General features: G+C 44.5%; 1 protein-coding gene, 2 long non-coding RNA genes and 2 other non-coding genes across 6 annotated transcripts in view; 4 read left to right on the top strand and 1 right to left on the bottom strand.

Moving 5' to 3' along the window:
* Positions 1-19,741, bottom strand: part of LOC127345876 (uncharacterized) — a 214,831-nt gene that overhangs the window by 132,003 nt on the left and 63,087 nt on the right. The gene's annotated exons all lie outside the window — the stretch shown is intronic.
* On the top strand, positions 8,705-14,487 carry LOC127345868 (uncharacterized). The gene is made up of 3 exons (XR_011756347.1): positions 8,705-9,235; positions 12,961-13,171; positions 13,649-14,487. It is a non-coding gene; the product is annotated as an uncharacterized lncRNA (long non-coding RNA).
* On the top strand, positions 11,033-11,152 carry LOC127346400 (small nucleolar RNA SNORD14). The gene has a single exon (XR_007879562.1). It is a non-coding gene; the product is annotated as a small nucleolar RNA SNORD14 (small nucleolar RNA).
* Positions 11,554-11,648, top strand: LOC127346298 (small nucleolar RNA snoR31/Z110/Z27). Its single transcript, XR_007879461.1, has one exon. It is a non-coding gene; the product is annotated as a small nucleolar RNA snoR31/Z110/Z27 (small nucleolar RNA).
* LOC139829852 (uncharacterized) lies at positions 14,590-16,337 on the top strand. Of its 2 annotated transcripts, XR_007879079.2 has the most exons (3): positions 14,590-14,953; positions 15,044-15,104; positions 15,952-16,337. It is a non-coding gene; the product is annotated as an uncharacterized lncRNA (long non-coding RNA). The 2 variants fall into 2 exon arrangements; XR_011756346.1 differs by having other exon boundaries at positions 14,590-15,104.

The following is a 19,741-nucleotide window of genomic DNA, read 5'->3' as shown; positions in this document are numbered from 1 at the left end:
TGTAAATTTGTATGTATCTACGTATATACTAAAAATATATAAAGACTTATTTAATAATATTAAAACATCTTTTAGTGAATGGAGGCTGTATATATGGCGAGAATGGCAGACTAATTAACTAGCTAGCGCGTGCATGTAATAAATCTTAGCCTCCGAGCTACGACGTTGCTAAGCAAGAGATAATTCAATTCAAAAAGGATGACTTGCATCACTCGCATTCGTAATAAATCTTAGCCTCCGAGCTACGACGTTGCTAAGCAAGAGATAATTCAATTCAAAAAAGGATGACTTGCATCACTCGCATTCGCATCAAACTACGGATAGATGGAGCTACACGTACCAGCTTGCTCTTCATTGATTTGGCCGTGAACATAGCAGTGGTAGTGGTGTATATATCATGCATGGGCTGGCCCACGTGGATGCACCAGTGATCGATTGATGTTTGTGTATGTGCAATTACGTGTTTGTCTACGTGATCCTAGCTAGCTAGGCAGCTGATCCAGATGAGTGAAAGATCAAGCTCCGTGCCTACACCTCTTCTGTACTTTCCAAGAGCCCCCATAAAATTCAAAATTGTCGGATGTATTTTATGTAAATACATGTATGTAACCCCAACCTTAATTGGCCTTTGAGCGCTATATAAAATCCTGGAACTCCACGCCATTAACTGTGTGAGACTTCCCCCAAAACTCTCTCTCGCGTTTTACATGGTATCGGCCTAAAACCAATCGACAACCCTAGCCGCCACCACATTTCCCCTCTTCCGCTGCCCCGTTGTCGCGTCCCGCCTCTCTCGATGGGATCAGTACTGGGCTTGTCCCCTCTGACGGCTGCCCCCTGCAGGTGCTCTACGCCAGGTCATCCCCGTCATCATCTCCTTTTCAGGCCGCTAACTACACCAAGTGGGTGATATACATGTGTGCGTCCCTCGGCCGCGCTGGGCTCCTTGGTCACATCGACAACAACACCATCGCTGACGCCACCAATGCAACATGGGCCACAGCCGACTACATTGTCATCAACATCATGCATGCCACCATCGATGCGAACGTCGTTGACTTGGTGCTCGCCAGCAACTAGACCGCGCACCAGCTCTAGCCAGCTCGCCACCATCGACCTCTTCTCCGCCAACAAGTCCAGCAAGGCGATCTACCTCGACAACCACTTTCTCCAACTCGTGTAGGGAGACATGTCGATCACTGCCTACTGTCGCAGCCAGAAGCAGCACTTCGACACCCTCGCCGGCAATGACTCCTGCTCACCTCCCGGTCACTCGTCCTCAACACGTGGCATCGGGCCCTATTTCCCCTTCGTCGCCACGGTCATCTCCATGACTGAGCCGCTAGCATCTTCCTCTGGGTCCGCAACATGCTTCTATGGAGGGGATGCAACAGGCAAATGCCCCAACCAACACCGCCTCGATAGCCTCCATGCTAGGCTCAGACCCGAATTCTTAATGGAAAAGGATGCAATGAATAGTTTTGGCATGTCCCACGTGTGCGCCTGTGATGGATCGCCTAATTGTTGATGCTCGCTAGTACCTAGGCCCCACGTCTAACACCAACGAAGGATCGTCGCGGTCACTGGTGTGTAGGCCCCATTCATACTGGTCCCACTATGAAACGAGGTGGGTGTTGGGATGCGGTGTGCCATCAAGCTCGGCAGTGGTGAGTCTCAACGTAGACATGCTTGTACTCGTCATATAGGTGTTGGAAGCTTTGTTGTAGCTACTCGCCGCCCGTCCTCATTCTCTACTGACGCTCTCTACCGACTGACACTGAGCAACTAGCTAGCCAGGTAGCTAGAGCTAACTAATTAATGGCGTGGGAGCACCCCCAAGGGTGCCATAGTGACCATGTTTTTCTCAACGTGTCCGGAAAGTCTTTTTGCTAGCTAAAAGTTTCCCATTCGTACAACATAAGCGCGCAAAGACAGACGATGCATGATCGAGTATTTCTAACACCCGTTTGAAGGTGGAATAACAAATCGGGGGTCTTGGTTTGGATGTTTAGTTGGTCCAGAGAAATAAGATGACGGTCAGAAGTAACGTGTGGCGTGACATGCGCTTTCGAAACCCATGTGGGTGTATCGGAGGTTAACGCGGGGACAGGGTGATACCGGCTACGACATAGGAAATGGGCATATTTTCATCAGTTCAACTTAATCATTTGTTTTTTTCCTCGAGCCAACAACACAAAAAAGCTGACTCAGGTACACTTTTGGGAACAAAATTGGAGAATAATTAATTTAGGAAGAATATATATGTATATGTGTATATATATTGCCTGACTAACTTGATAAGGTGGTGTGCAAAAGGTCCGCCATATTAGTTACATGATGATCAACTATAAGTGCTGATGGGACGTGATCAAATTCAAGTATTTTTAGATTTAGCTTTAGCAAGTTTCTAACTAGCCACGATCAAAGCAAGATTTGTTATTTCCTAGCAATATGGATATCGGTAGACCACCGACACGGACCAGCGAGCACCTTCCAGTACCCAACATGGCCTCGACCAGCTGCAAAAACCTAGCACCGTCGATTCATATTGGTCCATATCTCTTCCTTGCACTTTGGTTTTAGTCATAGGCTTATGTAGGGGTAGACGGCATGGGGACCATAAAATATGGTTTCGCCTGATATGGAACACTGAAGTGGCCCTCACTTCAAAAACAATACCACTCTGCATGAAGATTATAGACATACAATGTGAAACTACCACTTCGAGACAACCAACCCAACTATTGTAAAAGTTAGCTTATTTTCGTGGTTTCCATGTTTCTTTGACTTATTCTATAACACATAAAAATAGAAAAGTCACATAGAATAATCACGCTTGATGAAAAGTTAGGAGTAGACACACTGGAAATCATGTGAGAGAGGGTATGTTACCCTCCCCTCTTGTATGGGGTCCTCGATCATATGAGTACATAACGGTGATGTGAAGAGCAAAATCCAATACACATTTGTAAGGTGAACCTTGGTCCACAAAAATGACTACTGGACAAAGATTCTAGACTTATTGTGCAAAAAAAAAAACATTTCGAGGCCACTAACAAAACTCCTGACAAAGTTTGCACCTTTTTGGGTTGGACATGTTTTTTTTTTTGTTGCAAAACACAAATACAGATGCAGACGCTTACAAATATGTACATACACTCACCCCTATGAATTCACGCACACACATCATACCCCTTTGAGCATCTATGAGAGACTGAATCCAATAAACTTGATCTGTCGGGTCTTGATATTGACGAAGTCACCACCGCACATCGCTATCGACACGAACATCGCCTTCCACTTAAAAAGATTCCATCTTTATGAGATACCAAAGTGTCAAACCTGGGATTTGAACTTTGGTGGGCTAGGGGTGCCACTGCCCTCCTAACCACCCAACCATAGATTGGTTCTCGGTTGGACATGTTGCGATGACCTATCCTAACACAATCACAGACTAAAAGGTAGGGGTAGACAACATGGGGCCCATAGAGGACAAGGTTTTTCTGAAATCATGCTATGCAGGGGCGAAAAGCATCGCCTATTTCATGGCGTCATAACTATTGCCCTCTTTCATGGAGTCATGCTATTGGTTTTTAAGGTTTGCGTAAATGGGAAAATCAATAGAAATCTCTGAAGCGGCATTTGCTTCAAAAAAGGATTATCCCACACGAAGATTCTGAACTAATTGCGTTAAACCTCCACTTCGACCATCGACCCAAATCTTGTAAGAATTTGGCTTCTTTTTAGGGTTCTCATTTTTCAATGACATATTATAACACAAACAATGAGTAAAATGATATGGAATCACTACTTTCGAAGGAAAAGCTAGGGGTAGGCGTCGCATGGCCCACAAACTAGGGCTTCACCTAAATTTCTGCGAGGAATGGTCAAAAGTATGCCCCTCTTACATGGGTCCTCATATAATAGGAAAAAATGCAGTACATAATTGTAAAGTGGCACATGGTTCACAAACATGAATATCCCGGACTCAGTAGTGTAGAACGCCCACTTCGAAGCCACTGATGCAACTTTTCTAAGAACTTGATCTCGTTTGAAGTTTTCATGTTCCATTGCCCCGTTATAACTGTAACAAAGAAGAATGTCACATGAAATCAGCAAGCTCGATGTAAAGAAAGGGGTTAGAATTCGTGAGGGCTAGCAAAACAGAGGAACACATAAAAATCGGCGTCAAAAACCATCGAGAATTTGTCCCGTATGGTATGGGATCCTAATATGAGTATATATGGGTTCTTTAAAGAGAAGCCAAAGCACAACATTGAAGTAACACCCGATTCACAAATAGGACTATTCCGACAAGGTCTCGACTAATGGTGCATAACCCCACTTCGAGGTCACCGACCCTATTATTGTAAGAACTTGAAATGCTTTTTGGTATGTCGTGTTCCTATGAACTATTCTAATAGTTCAAAGAGGAAAGTGGTTCCGATAGAAAAGCCAGTGGGTATATGTCGTGGAATAAGCTAGGTTTATCGTGAAATCGCGAGAGCAACGGTCGGAAACCTACCCCTCTTGCATTTTGTACTAATATGGGTATACATGGGGTCCTAACATACACGCCAATCAATACTTAATACATGGTCCCTTTCCGCCTTTGCCCGCCGCCGATGATAGCACCAACAAATGAAATATGTAGAGGAATCCACCAATCGTTCGTTGCCACATCAAGCAACCAGTCAGAAGAGCGAGCCTCTGTTTCACTCAACAAACGCCAACCTCATGCTTGCACTTTTTTTTTGCAGCGTATCATTTTGAGTGACTTCAGGAAACATGTGTAGTAGGTCGACCGAAAGACTTGGAATCTTTATGTAGACAAGCATATGTAAGTTAGAGTTTATATAACCTTAAAATCTTATGGATGCATGCTCATTCTCTTAAAAGCAACTACAACAGTTGTAAATAAACTAGAACCGATGGATCTTGGCATACTCTGTTCTCATGATCGATCTTGGCATGTCCTCTTTTCTTTTTCAAGCGAAGGCTAGTTATCTACAGGCCTGTAGCTGCTTCTGGTCTATACGTACGTAGGATAGTAGCTAGCGCTTGTGCCTAGCACGAGTATACCGCCATGCCCGCTCGAGGTTTTGGACGCCCCAATCGGGCCACCGTCGTCAGCGCACTGAAGCCGCGTGGAGACGTTCGGCGTTTTTGGCGTTGCGCACGCGCTGACGGCATCCGGCTCGTCCCCTCCGCGATTAAAGCAAGCCAATTAAGCAAATCGATTAATGCAATGCAAATCTGTTATAGAGATTTACTCAATTCCTTCTGACCGATCCCTCACCCACCCATCCGATGGTTGCCGGCTCTCCTCGCGCTCGTCATGCGGATCGTGCCCCCATCCATCGCCTCTCCGCGTTCCCCGCTCATCCCCTTCTCGCATCGGCTCAGCTCGCTCTCTATAAATTCGCTACGTTGTTGTTGTGTTGTTCATCACTTCCTCCTCCATCCATTGTCATTCCCATCCTTCCTCCACAAACTTGGGTTGCTCACAATCGCCGCACGGCCTGATGAGGATGGCCATGCCGGCGGATATGACACATGATATGTGCCACACATGGTGGCGAAGTCACACTGATGCTCGTCTCCGGCAGTCCGGTGGCCGAAACCTGGATCTCCATCGCCCTAAGAACTCAGTTTTCTTGATTTAACTTAGCACAGTTCTGTTTGGGTAATAAACTATGTACTTGTGGTGAGGGATTTGTGCTGGCTGCAGGAGGTGTAATCGGAGGAGATGCATGCATGTGCACTATTTTTCCAACCAACATGCAGGTTTGCGTCTTTGACTTCTTATTATTCTTCCCATTCCCAACATCCATCCTCCAAAAAGTTTCTATTAACAATCTAGATTTCTTGGAGAGCTCCGTTCTCTGATCTATCTTTGTAGTATGTCTCTTTCTCCATTGGTCTTCTTAATTTTTTTTCATCTGACTTGATTGGATTTTGAGGTTTCAGCTACCTAGAATATGAGATCGCATTGATATCCTAAAGATAGCTTCATGAGGCATCAGTAAACAAATAAGAATGAGAGCAAAATTGCATAACTATCAGCAAGCTGAAAATTGATATCTGAACTTTCCAACTCTTAAACCTGTGCTCTCTCTCTCTCTCTCTCTCTCTCTCTCTCTCTCTCTCTGTAGATATGAAGTTAGTACATGTTTATTTGTGCACTTGTGATTTATGATTACAATCTGTGTCTCCATCAATTTTAAAAACATTTGTATAAAGTCATGACATTCACTAGTTCTGTTCATTTTAAGATCTACACCCTCCGCGAGATGTACAATAGGTAGGTGAATTTTTATCTCTGAACTTTCTGTCGGCGATGAGAAAAACAACGCCAATGCAAAAAAAAAAGTTCAGTAAACATATGTATAAAGTCATGCCATGCACTAGTTATGTTCAGTTTTAACACCTGTAACCTCCGCGAGATGTACAACAACTAGCTGAGTTTTTATCTCTGAACTTTGTCTCAGCGTTTAGAAAAACAGCGCCGATGCAAAAAAGTTCAAAAAACATATGTACAAAGTCATGTCATGCACTCGTCCCCGCGCATGGGTGTTGCTGCTCTCCAACTGAGTCACTCGTCCATCTGGCTCGTCCCCGCGGGCGAGTCAGGGGCGAACCCCTAACCCCTCCCCTTCAGCCCGAGCCCCCTCTGCCCCTCCACCGTCACCGGCGGCGGGATCCGCCGGGCAAATCCCACGCGGTGCTCCACCTCATGGCTGTCTATCGGGAGCGGCGGGAGCTATCCAGTGACAACAACAACGCTTAGGAAGATGGCGATGACACTGGGGAAGATGGCGACGACACTGGGGAAGATGGCGACGACACTGGGATAGCGGACGGTGCTGGGCGGCTGGAGTTGGCACCGTGGCGGTGCGGGTCCTGCCGGCCCAAATGTGGGCCCTTTAGGCTCGATCTAGGGTGGGCGGGCCCCAGCCGTTCTGACCACCTGCGCCTTGGTGCGGCCACCCACCTCCTCCTTGCCCGTTCTCCTCGACTCTGAGCGCAGGGGTGCTGCTGCTCTGGCTGGGTTGAGCTGAGCCCAACGCCATCTTGGAGTGGCGGCTCGGGGCGTCCGTGCGGTGCCGGCGGCGAGGTGGGTGGTGCTGGGTGGCCGGCGATGCTTCTCCAAAGTGGATGCGCGCGGCCCTGCCAGCGAGCCCTCTCCCATGGTGGCACTTGTGCCGCTTGCGCCTTGGTGGTGCCCCTCTCAGGCGGCTTGCCCCCTTTGTGGGCATGGCTGCCCCCGATCTGGCGCGTTGGACGTGCTGCCGGCGGGTTGCCCTAGCAAGGCTAGTGCTTTGAGTGGAAAGGTCAACGCGCGAGCTCTAGGCGAAGGGCGGACAGTGCTTGCCATAGTGAGGTACATTGCTCCAGGCAAAAGCCCTGCCTTTCAGGGCCGGTGGCGACGACGCCTGAGGGCGCCGTTTCGTGTGTGGCGTCATCACGGAGTTTCGGCACCTCCCTCGCCTGGGTGAAAACCTCAGATTTGGCATACCAAATCGGGCGACGACGGCGTCTTTGACGCCGTACCCTTCTTGGATGCGTCGCTGGGAACTTGAGTTCGGGCAGTGGTTCTTCCCGGGGATCTCTGTGTTGGCCACATGGGAGTCGTCTTCCCGGGGATCTCTGTGTCGGCCTCTTGAGGGGTATCGCGGTGGCTTGCGCGACGATGATCTTCCTCGGACAGCGCGAGCAAGCCTCCGTTGAGGTTGTTGGGAGGTAGCCGCTGCGCCGACGGCGTCCTTGGATTTTGGCTGAGGCCGGAGCAGCAATGCTCCCAACTAAGCCGTGGTGGGCTTGCGGGATCCGAGTGGTACGCGTCTTGGTTGCAGCTAGTAGTTTCTTGGTAATTTCGATGATGCACAAGCACCGTGACTTTCATCGGCATGGGTTGTTTGGCGGATGAGCTCACACTGTAGCGTCTTAGAGGGGCACTCGACGGATTTCGGCCTTTTGTTGTACTCTGGTTTTAAGTGTTGGGTGTTTGTGGGTGTCGTGGCCTTGTCTTAGGCTTGTAATGTAAACTCCTTCTGTATCGATGAATCGAAAGGTAAAACTTATGCGTTTTCGCCAAAAAAGCCATGTCATGCACTTGTTCTGTTCAATTTTAACACTGGCAACCTATGCGAGCTGTACAACACCTAGCTGAATTTTTATGTTTGAAACTTTGTCTCATCGTTGAGAAAACAACGCCGACACCCAAAAAGTAAAAAAAAAACATATGTATAAAGCCATGTCATGCATTAGTTATATTCAATTTTACTGAATTTCTCGGAACTTTGTCTCAGCGTTGAGAAAACGACGCCGACGCAAAAAAAGTTTAGAAAAACATATGTATAAAGTCATGTCATGCACTAGTTCTATTCAATTTTACCGAATTTCTCTGAACTTTGTCTCGCCGTTGAGAAAAATAACGCCGACGCAAAGAATTTAGTCCTATGGTTCTAACTCGCGATCTTTATTTATTTTTAGCTGTAAACCCAAAGGTCAGCCGATTGCCCCGAGAGAGCAGAAGTCCACTCAACAGTCAACCACGACAACCCCCTCAGCCGCCGGTCCTCACCTCGCCGGCGTACCTTCAGCCGCCACCTTGTCTCCCGCAACCCCGCCACGTCCTCCGCTCCGCCGTAACCTCCTCCCATCCGCCCCCAGTTCCTCCCTGCCCTCGTCCCCGCATCTGATCGACCGCCGCCCAGGAGCCATGAAGTCGCGGCCGGCGGCGGCGACGGGAGCCACGGAGGGCCTTCTTTCCGCGGCACGCTACTAGTAGGGCCTCCTCGGAATTGGGGATACCGGTGTTCGGTGCTCTTCACCTGGGCAGCTGCTGCTCACCGTCCTTCGCCGCCGATGCTGATTTCCTATGTCCGGCATCTTCGTGGAGGCGCCCGACAACAAGTAGGCCGTGGAGGCAGGGCCTTATTTCCACGGCACGCTGCGAGGAGTGCCTCCTCGGAATTGGGGAAGTCAGTGTTCGGTGCTCTTCACTTGGGCTGGGCAGCAGCTGCTCACCGGCCTAAGCTGATTTCCTATGGCCGGCGTCTCCGTGGCGGCGCCCGAGGGCAAGAATGCCGTGGAGGCGAATGGGTCCGATGGCTGGGTGGGACGCGCCCATTTCGTGCAAGACGGTGGGCGAGCTGCTCGCCCGCAAGGGCCACCGCGGCTACCTCATCGCTGCCGCCGTACAGGAACTCGTCGACATTGTCATCTGAAGGTACTGAATTTAGGCACACGCTAACGAATTGCTACTGGATGGAGATGATGTTTGGTTCTTTCTTTTTTGTTTTGTTGTTCGTCAAGGTTTTAGGGATACTGCTTTGCAATTATATGGCTCTAGCCTTCTATGGTCAGTGCAAGTTTGATAATTAATTAGTTTGTTTACCACCTTGATACCTACTCTGAAAATTATGTAATCCTTGTAGCTGATATATTTAGTTTCCTTGGGTTGGCCGCACACATGTTCTTGTTTCTTGTGTTTGCAGCACACGAACGGATCTATTTAACAAATGCATAATTACACGCACTGGTGTATATGACACATAATACCCTGAGTAAACTGAGATAGCTGACCACAACTTCTACGATACTTAATTTAGGAGTGGTCGAATGAATTGCTGTACAAAGAGGTACCATGAAGAAAACATTTTCCTGCTGTTATTGTAGCTTTTACCTCAAGAGTTGAGATTACTTAATGTACTAATGCCTTTGCTATTCACATGCACGTTGAATTGTTCATGTGTCCTGAATGCCACTGGAACCCTTTTCTATTTTCTGATAGCCTGGACACTTATTTTTATTTTTGTAGTACTGATGTTCTTGTAATATTTGGATCATTTAAATGATTGCCGGTTCCTTTTTTTCTAGTACGGATCGTTTGAATGATTGTTGTTTAGAAATATATGCCAGCATACTTTGCAATGATAGGATGCATAGCAGCTAGTATGTAAAGCAAGCACACTCGTGAATTAAAGAAGCTACATTCTCTAGTTAACTGAACCAATTTCTTTCCACTTATTAACCTTTTTGCACATGTCTGTGTACATTAGCAATATGTAAATATGCTAAATACAATCTTCATTTTAAATTGGTGTTATGTAGGAGCAGTTTACACTTTAAACTTTGACTAATTTGTAGTCAAAATACCAAGACCGTGGTTGCTAACAATCAATTATTTAGGTACAAAATTCGGAAGTACAAGGATTGCTAGAACAAGGTAGTCACCTACACGACTCCACAATCTCTAACGTTAATTTTAAGCTAGACGCAAGGTTCACTGCGTAGATTGAGACTTTACTCGTGTTTTTCATTGACCTATCTGCTGGGACGACCTGAGCTTGGGTAAGTAGTGTTGCTGATTCTACACTCTATCCAGCTGTCACTGGATTTTAGGTTTTGACTTATGAACAAACAACTTGTTTAACTGTAAAGCTGTCATAGGCTACTGCGTTCAAAATAAACAGGCCCCCTCTTATAGAAGCATTGAGGACATTGCTGGCACAATCGAACCAAATAACTTATTGCGACCACTGAATAACTATGGATCCTTTTGCACCATAGAGTTATATAAAACAGAGTTGAGCCCATTAATAGCTGCATGTTGGAATTAAGATCAGATTTTTATGTGAAGATAATTTATGCGGCTTTTCCGAGGTTAGTGTGAGACATCGGCCATTTTACATAATCTACTGCTATTTGTTAAATGTGTTCTTTTTATTAGCCATAAAGTTGCTTCTGTCACCTGCAAATGTTCTCCCTTTGACCACAACCTTGTGGCTTTGTCTGTGTTGCAGTATCGTTTCATCACTTTGCATCTTTTGTTGGGGAATTCTCTATGACTTTGCTTCTTTTTTATTGGTACTATGTACATTATTCTAACTTTGGCCTCATAGTCCTTCTCTGGTAGCTACAAGCATTGCCATAGGTTCTATGATTGGGCCTAGATTTAGTTTTCACATGTTGATATGAACCTGGAACCTAGAACCACACATGGTCCATAGTTTGGCTCTTGCATTGTAAATAATGATGAAATCAAGGCTTGTTTCTCAAAACATTGCAGTTGCCGCGTAAGAGCTTCTGCGCTGCCCAGCCTGAGAGCTAAGGAAACTAGATCATTCCTTGGATGTCTGATGCAATTCTAGACATATATATTTGTCTCTTTTTCTATTTGGCTTTATTTACTTCAGTGGATGGTAATGCATGCCCAGTGGTGATAAAATTATGGCTCCTTTCTCAAAACATTTGCAGTTGCAACCTATGAGCTTTCACTCAGCCAGGATTGAGAACTAACGTTGTTAGATCCAGAAACAAGCCCCCTCTTATAGAAGCATCGAGGACATCTTTGTCAGAATCAAACCAAATAACTTATTGAGGCCATTGAGTAAATATGGATCCTTTTGCTATCTGGCTTACTGTAGTTGTGCCTTATCTTGCCCTTTTTTCGTTTTCTTATGTGTTTGCATCCATGTAGGATGTTTACCCATCTTTGCATCTGCACACATCATTTTCATTAATTTGATTTCATGGTTTTTTGCCGGTATCAAGCAATGAAACCTTGAAACAATCTTAGGACACCTTTTGACAGTGTTCTTATCTTGGGAATGAGAAGTCATTTATTTTCCGATGATTCTAAATGTGTCTACATTGTGCCCATTGTATACATGTGTTGGTCTGTTGACAAATTTTTGGTTTTATGCTATCTATGGGTTTAGGATTCTGCTTGTCATTTGATTGATGGTTTTTTTATACCATAGAGTTATATATAGCAGAATTGAGCCCATTAATAGCTTCATAACTGCCTGTTGAAAATTATTGTCAGATTTGGATGTTAAGATAGTGTATGCGGCTTTGTGAGGTTAGTGTGAGACACTGTTTTACGTAATCTACTGTGATTTCTTAAATGTGTTCTTTTTATTAGCCATAAAGTTGCTTATGTCACCTGCAAATGTTCTTCCTTTGACCACAACCTTGTGGCTTTGTCTGTGTTGCAGTATCAGTTCATTTGTTTAATTTGGTGTGTGCCACTTTACATCTTTCTTTGAGGAATTATCTATGAATTTGCTTGCTTTTGTTGGTAATCTGTACATTATTCTAACTTTGGCCTGATAGTCCTATGGGTTTTCTTTGAGGAATTATCTATAACTTTGGCCTGATTTCCATAGGTTTTATTATTGGGCATAGATATTAGTTTTCTCATATTTATAGGAACCTGGAACTACACATGATCCATAGAGCCGATTACCGATTAAATTTCCTCTTGTTCACGCATAGCTAATTTAGTTAAAGTTGATTTGCTGCTGGGGAAAGATGGTGATGATGATAGATTTAAAGCTTGTTTCTCAAAACATTCGCCTTGCCAGGCTTGAGTACTAATGCTGCTAATTCCTTCCTTGGATGTCCGAGCCTTTTATTTTCCATTGTTCATATTGTTTCTTTTAAATAAAACTAGTGTTATGTTGATATGTCACTGCACCTTGTTACATAGTTCATTAAATCTTTCCTGGGCCAAGATAGTGTTTTTGTTTCCAGGATTTATTTGTGGTAATTGCAGGTGCGATTCTTAGTGAGAAAAAAATATGGAAATTGTTGTTGATGGGTGAATTCGTTTTTTAGTGAAATGTTCATTTTTTTAGCCTAGAGCATCTGTATAGAGTGAAGACCCTGTTTTCCATATACTGAGCTAGACATAGATGGCACTAATTTATTTCATCTTCACCTCGGCATCTACCCAAATTGAACTAGGTAGTGCTCATCATCTCATGATGTATGTACCTACTTATGTACTTTGAGTAGCTAGTGTTTTTTCATGCATACGTACATATGTGAACCAGGGTGAACTTTCTTAACTTTTAATGTTGTTGCTATTGCTTGTTGTGCACCCATTAATAAAGTACGGACACACTTGTGGTTTAGGCATTAACTCCTCTCATTTGATGTTTGCAGCTAGTGTTCTCATCATGAGCCACTCTCTACGGTTGGCATAAGGAAGTGCCCTGCAACCCTTACAGATAAACTATGGTTCTACCAGCCAGCCACGTTGATTAGAAAGATCACTGCTGGGCTATGGCTACGGGGTCAGTGACTCCTTCCCCTCCCTATTGCAAACTCGTCACAGTGGCAACACATTGACATGATGTCCCATCATCCACCTCAGGTAAGACAATTTGTTTCTGTAATTAATGGCTTCCCGAGTCACGATCCATATACACATCTCTGTTCTTTGTGAATTGAGATGGTGAACAACATGCATGGCCAAGTCTAGAGAGGTGGTCTCCTTTCATAAACTTGTTTGTTGCCTTTCTTTTTGCATCTCCTAGCATTACGATGGCCCTTTTGCTCTCATTTAGTGTCCATTCTGGCTGCTACAGAGTATGTAGTTAATTAGGATGGTAATGGGATAGTCCATTGTAGTTAACTATGACGATGTTGCTGATATGTAACTCCTGCTAGTTCTTTCTGGTTGATCTTTGTTGGTTCTGGCCTTGCATTTCTCTTCCACCCGTGTTTCCAGATGCACGTGACAATGTTTGGTTGGATGAGTGTAGTAGATTAGTTTCAGTCTGGGGTCATCATATATTAATGTGAATCTAGGCAGTGGAATATCCATGTTACAAAGTTTCATTTTTTGCAGTACTGGACTTCCTCGCGTTGTTTATAGTTGAGGTCTGGGCGATGTCTTTCTTCCACCAAGGTAATTTGCTTCCCAATCTAGTAGGCCACTCTTAATTTGTGATGATAAGAAGCCTATGTTCATCCGGGTGCCAAAAAGGAGAATTCCGGAACGTTGGAAGATGTTTGTAGCTTCGCTTTGCACTTGTATATCCCTACTTACAGTTACACATCAAGAAAAGAAAGAGCATTGACAAGCTACTTTCTCTCAATATCATCCTTCTGTTCTCCATTTGTTCTTAATATTCCTTATCACCTCGCTGTTCCCTCTGCTTTCCAAGAGTACCATCCTAGAAGGTTGATTAAGTATTTGTGTTCTTTAATGTGCCATTTGTCTACTTAAAGGTGAACTCCTGAGTATATTGCTCTATCCGAAAATTGTTGCTATGCACTATCTTCGTCTCCATTTCAAAGGAATTAGTTTTGTGCTTTTATAATACCTCTCCCAAAATGACATGTGTCCATGCTTGTCATGTCACCATCAGTTAAGTTCTTGCACCAAGAAATGAAGATACATTTGCACTTGTTTTCATGAAAACATGCATGCTAGTACATAGCATATTAGCCACTTTGAATACAAACATCTAAACGTTAGCACTTGTAAATATGTTTGATACATTTGTTGTGGTTGTTTGGAGTTCTGCGGATCAAGATATCTGGCGATAATTGCATATTAAAGAATTTGTATGGCTGGCTTTGGTAGAACTTAGTAGCCTGATCTGTGCAAGGGTGTTCTCTCCCTTTTGATTGCCTCGTATGTTATTTTGTTTTGAAATTAAATCTTGTTGTTGATTCAGTGATCTATTAAAATGGGCAAGAGAAGAGAATGACATCTTTTTTGGTTAATCGCTATCATAATCATCTCCTAAATCATAAGTCCGCACTGTTGGTGGTGCAGTCCTCTTCTTCAAAGAAGTCTAGCTGCGTACATTCATCGTCAGGTGCCTTCTGCCTTCTGGTATGTGACAACATTAAAGGAGGAGCAATCATGCGGCTTCTGGTATCCGTATCCATATCTGTATCGCCGTATCCGGGCAACCTAGTATGTGAACCAGGGTGAACTTTCTCAACTTAATGTTGTTGCCATTGCTTGTTGTGTACCAATTAATAAAGTAGGGACCCACGTGTGCTTTATGCATTAACTCCTTTCTACATTTGGCACAAGGAAGTGCCTTGCAATGAACCCTTACGGACAAACATTGGTACTACCAGCCATCCAACAATTTGATATTGATTAGAAAGATCACTATTGGGCTATTGCTTGGAGGTTGATGACTCCTTTCCCCTCAGTGCATCATATATTAATGTGAATCTAGGCAGTGGAATGTCCATGTTACAACGTTCCATTTTTTTGCAGTACTCGACTTACTTGCGTTGTTATCATTGAGGTCAGGGAGATGCCATTCTTCCACCACAAGGTAATTTGCTTCCCAATCTAGTCGGCCACTCATAATTTTTGATGATAAGAAGCAAGATGTTTGTAGCTTCGCTTGCAATTGTATATCCCTAATTACAGTTACTCGTCAACAAAGTGGTTCTCAATAAAAGAAAGAGCATTGACAAGCTACTTTATCTCAACATATATCCTCCTTCCACCGGAGGTTGATCTTTACTGGTTCTCCATTTGTTTCTTAATTTTCCTTATCATCTTGCAGTACCCTCTTCTTTCCCAGAAGTACCATCCTGGGAAGGATGATTAAGTATTTGTTTTCTTTGATGTGTCTAGTTAAAGGTGAACTACTGAGTTTATTGCTCTATATGATAATTGTCTTTATGCACTATGTTCGTCTCCATTTCAAAGGAATTAGTGTTGTGCTTTTAAAATACCTCGACATATGTCCATGCTTGTCATGGCACCATCAATTAAGTTTTGCACCAAGAACTGAAGATACATTTGCACTTGTTTTTCATGAACACATGCATGATAGTACACAGAATGTTAGCCACTTGACTACAAACATCTGAACATTACCACTTGTAAATATGTTTGATACATCTGTTGTGGTTGTTTCGAGTTCTGCGGATCAAACCGTAGATGATGTGGCAAGAATGCATATTAAAGAATTTCTATGGCTGGTTTCGGTAGAACTTAGCTGCCAAACACTCTGCAACGGTGTTCTCTCCCTTTTCATGGCCTCTTATGTTTTATGTTTTGGAATTAAATTTTGTTGTTGATTTAGTGATCTGTTAAAATGGACAAGAGAAGAGAATTGAATCTTTTTCTGGTTTACCGCTATCATAAGTCTGCTCCGCTTGGTGGAGCAGGTCCTCTTCTTCAAAGAACTCCAGCCGCGTTACATTCATCTTCTGGTATGTGACAATCTTCAAGGAGGAACAGTGCACGTGGCTTGAGATGAGGCGGAAGGAACATGTGTTTACTGCTGCCATTGTGGCCTCCCCCCACCCTCACGCTCTCTGGATCTGCAAGGAGAGTTGCTACTCATGACGACGACAAGGAGTTTCTGTCCTGGCTTTTTGTGTTGTTTCAAAATGCTTCCAAGATTGATGATAGGTACCATTGCAATGGCGCACTAGGAATTATTGTAATCCTTTAAATTAATGCAATAGTGTTGTAGCTATTGTTTCCTCTGTGATCTGAGCTAAATCCTATGTTTGAAATGTCAGATTTGGTCTTGATATTTTTGTTGTGTGATCTGGTCTAGAAAATAGCAGATTGCATGCCGAAATTTTCTGAAACTGAAGAGTGTTTGACCAGGAAAAACTGAAGCAAAGCAGGAACGATCAAGATATTGATGTAGGAGTAGCAGATGTGCACGTTCGAGCCAGTAGCTAGATGTGAGTTGATCGATCATGCACGTTTGAGCCAGCAGCTAGGTTATTACTTGCTATTTGCTCCTGTATAAGATTCATTGATTGATGGAATGTGTTTTGCTGATCCCAGTAGATAACTATTGGATTATGAAGTGTACAAAAAATCTGAATAGTGGCAGGGAATGATTTCAGGAGGGATGGGGAAAGGAGTTAACATATCAAATTCCCTAGCTTTTTGTTTGTCCCAGGCACCCTTGCATAGTGCTGGTTGTAGTGGGAATTGGCGTTGAAAATTCTTAAAAAAAACGATCTGGTTGTCGCCCACGCCCATATGCCCATTTGTAAACCCACAATCCAAGGGCTTGTAAAACAACTTCCCGTCAAAATTTCCCTCGTAATTCTTATGGTTTACCAAACAAGCGAATCGGAACAATAATCATCTTCCCAACATAGTCTCGTACTCCCTCCGTCTACAAAACAATGTCTACATCTTATTTAAATTTACATATATGCACACACTTGAACACGTGCATATTTTTGACAAAATTGAGGCGTCTTTTTATGGACGGGGGAGTAATAAATTCCCTGCTCCAAATCCCGTTCTATTTCCCACGTCCCTATGGTCATGTGTAAACCCACGATCCAAGCTTGGGAAAACAACTTCCCGGTAAAATGTCAATCCTTACGGTGTACTACTAGCAAACAATGCAATGGGAACAATAATCACCTTCCCAACCTAATGTCATATGTAATAAATTCCCTCATCAGAATCCTGTTCCATTCTCCTTATTTTAGCAAACACGTCTAGGAAGGAGACGAGCATAATCTGCAACAGGAGCGTGAATAGTGGAAGGAGTGGATCTAGCCAGGTCGTCTCCTTCCTAGGTCCAGCTTAGACAAACAAACAAGTAAAGGAAACACACGCCGAGAAGGCCCGTAATTAACCTGGTTGACTAGCTAGGACCCCATAATTAAACCATAATAATGCAGATCCCGTAATTACGGAGCGTTTTTGCCGTACCGCATGCCATGTCGTCGATCCGTGGGATGTTTTCATCTAGACGGTCCATCGTCCCAGATGAGATGATTTCCCTGTCAATCACTTATCCCTCAACGAGAGTAGTTTAAGCGAGATTGTGCCGATGCAAACGAAAATAATGGCGGCAAAGACTTGCCTGCTCTAGTAGTCTATAAATATGAGGAGGGGTGGAGCCAACGCGTGCGTCGCGTGTGACTTAGACTTTGACTCTTTACTCGTCGAGTCGAGGAGAGGAGAGGAGAGGGTACACTCCGTCGTCGGCTCGATCTTCTTGGGCAGCCGAGTTCATCGTCGATCTGTTTCCGTCCGTGAAGAGGAGGGATCCAGTAGGTAATCCACCAATCTCAGATATTCCATGTTACCTTTTGTTTGTTCATTTCTCCCATCGATCTTTGGATGCTCTTGTTTGCAGATCTTTTTTCCGTATTAGTCGGTCGTTGTTTGAGTAGTAGCAGTCGATCAGTCCAGAAAATTAACTACTCCAATATAAGAGAGATACCAAGGACTGTTTTTCAGCCGGTAAGTAATTCAAGTCGACACCTTGTTTATTTTCGTCAGCGGTGCTGATTAGTTGTTGGCGTGCGAGAAAAGATGCTCTTTTTTTATTTTGGATTGGATGGCTCCGTTCCGTTGGTCGTGTGAGATCAAAAGAAGGAGAAAAAGAAGCGGGACATTTTAATCCATCGATCCGCGCGTGCATGCATGCTTTTAATTAATTAGCGCTAGTTTGGTTTGGATCCGTACGTCACCTGCAAGCAAACATACACACGCGCGCGTCCGTCGTGAATTGCCACGGAACCGGCCAGCTGGATCCAGCGTGGCGACGGAGAGGGGTGCGGTGTGTTTGCTCCGAGTCAAGCGACCGGTCATGAAAGCGATCGCTACAGACCCTGCAGTGTGAAGCAGTCCGCGAGAACGGTGACGTCGATCGATGGAGTTCATCGCCGACCACCCGTTCGCGTTCTACATATTGGAGGAGGTCTCTGGAGCCGTGGTCTTCGCCGGTCATGTCCTTGACCCTTCTACTAGCTCACACTAGTTAATTAGCGTTATGCCTCACGGTCGAATCTTGTGTTCTCCTACATTCGAAAGGAAATAAGCTTTGAACTTCTCAGAGTTATATTATTGCTGCAAACATAGATGCTTATATGTAATTCTGTTTTGCGTTCATATTGTTTCTCTGCAAACATCAAACTGTTCTTTATTATATCTTGCGTTGCTTTGCGTTGGTTGTAATTGTCAAGTGGCCTGGCAGCATAATTCAGGCGCACAAGCTGAGCCCAAACACCACAATATAGTAGATGAATAAGCGGGCTTCGTGAGGCCTCCTGCATAACTGTCTAGCATAGCATGATCCATGCCACAGATATGCTTGCATTTTCATCTACTCCCTGCGTTCCATGAAACTTGTCTAAAATTTATCAAAATTTGAATATATATCGAGATGCTATTTAGTATGTAGATACATTCGAATTTAGACAAATCTTAGATAACTTTCGTGAGACACGAGGAGTATTGTCTGTTTTCAATGTTTCTTCTTAATTATGATAGTAGATCTAAAACCGTACCCCTCCCCCGCCCGTACTTCCTCCTCACCCCTCTTCCTCTCCCTACCGCCGCGCGCCGCCGCCTTCCATGGTGAGCGTCGTCGTCGCCGTCGCCGTCGCCGCCTCCTTCCTCCGCGAGGGCCGTATGCCGCCACGCTCCACCCATCCCCGCCACCAGCAGCACAAGCCGCTGCGGCGTGGAGGAGGGGCGGCCGCCGCATGGAGGAGGAGGGGCCGGCTCCGCGTCAAGGAGGAGGAGCCGCCGTCTTCCTCCTCCTCCACCCCTGCCATCATCGTCAACCTCCTCCTCCACCCCTACCTGGCCCCTCCCTCTTCCTCTACCCGGCCCCTCCTCCAACAGCATCTAAAACCATGACACTTATCATGAACCGGAGGGAGTAGATAACTAGTCAGTGCTTAAATTGTAATTATGGCATATCGTCAAAAATTGTAACCATGGTATAAATTTATTATCTCATAACTTGAGTTCCAAAAATAAAAACTAATCCATTAATAAATTTATTATCTCATAACTTGAGTTCCAAATATTGCAATCACATTCTTCTCCTATATAACAAAGCCTAACGCCATCGGGCCAATCCATGTCGCAGTACTAGCTAGGCCGTGTGCTATTGCAAGAAGTATAACTTGGGGTCATCGGTGGCGGAGCGCCAGCTTTGCGTACGGCACGGAAGTC

This window comes from Lolium perenne, chromosome 3 (assembly GCF_019359855.2).
Source record: "Lolium perenne isolate Kyuss_39 chromosome 3, Kyuss_2.0, whole genome shotgun sequence".
Lineage (NCBI taxonomy): Eukaryota > Viridiplantae > Streptophyta > Magnoliopsida > Poales > Poaceae > Lolium > Lolium perenne.
This window is presented reverse-complemented; position numbering and strand designations above follow the sequence as displayed.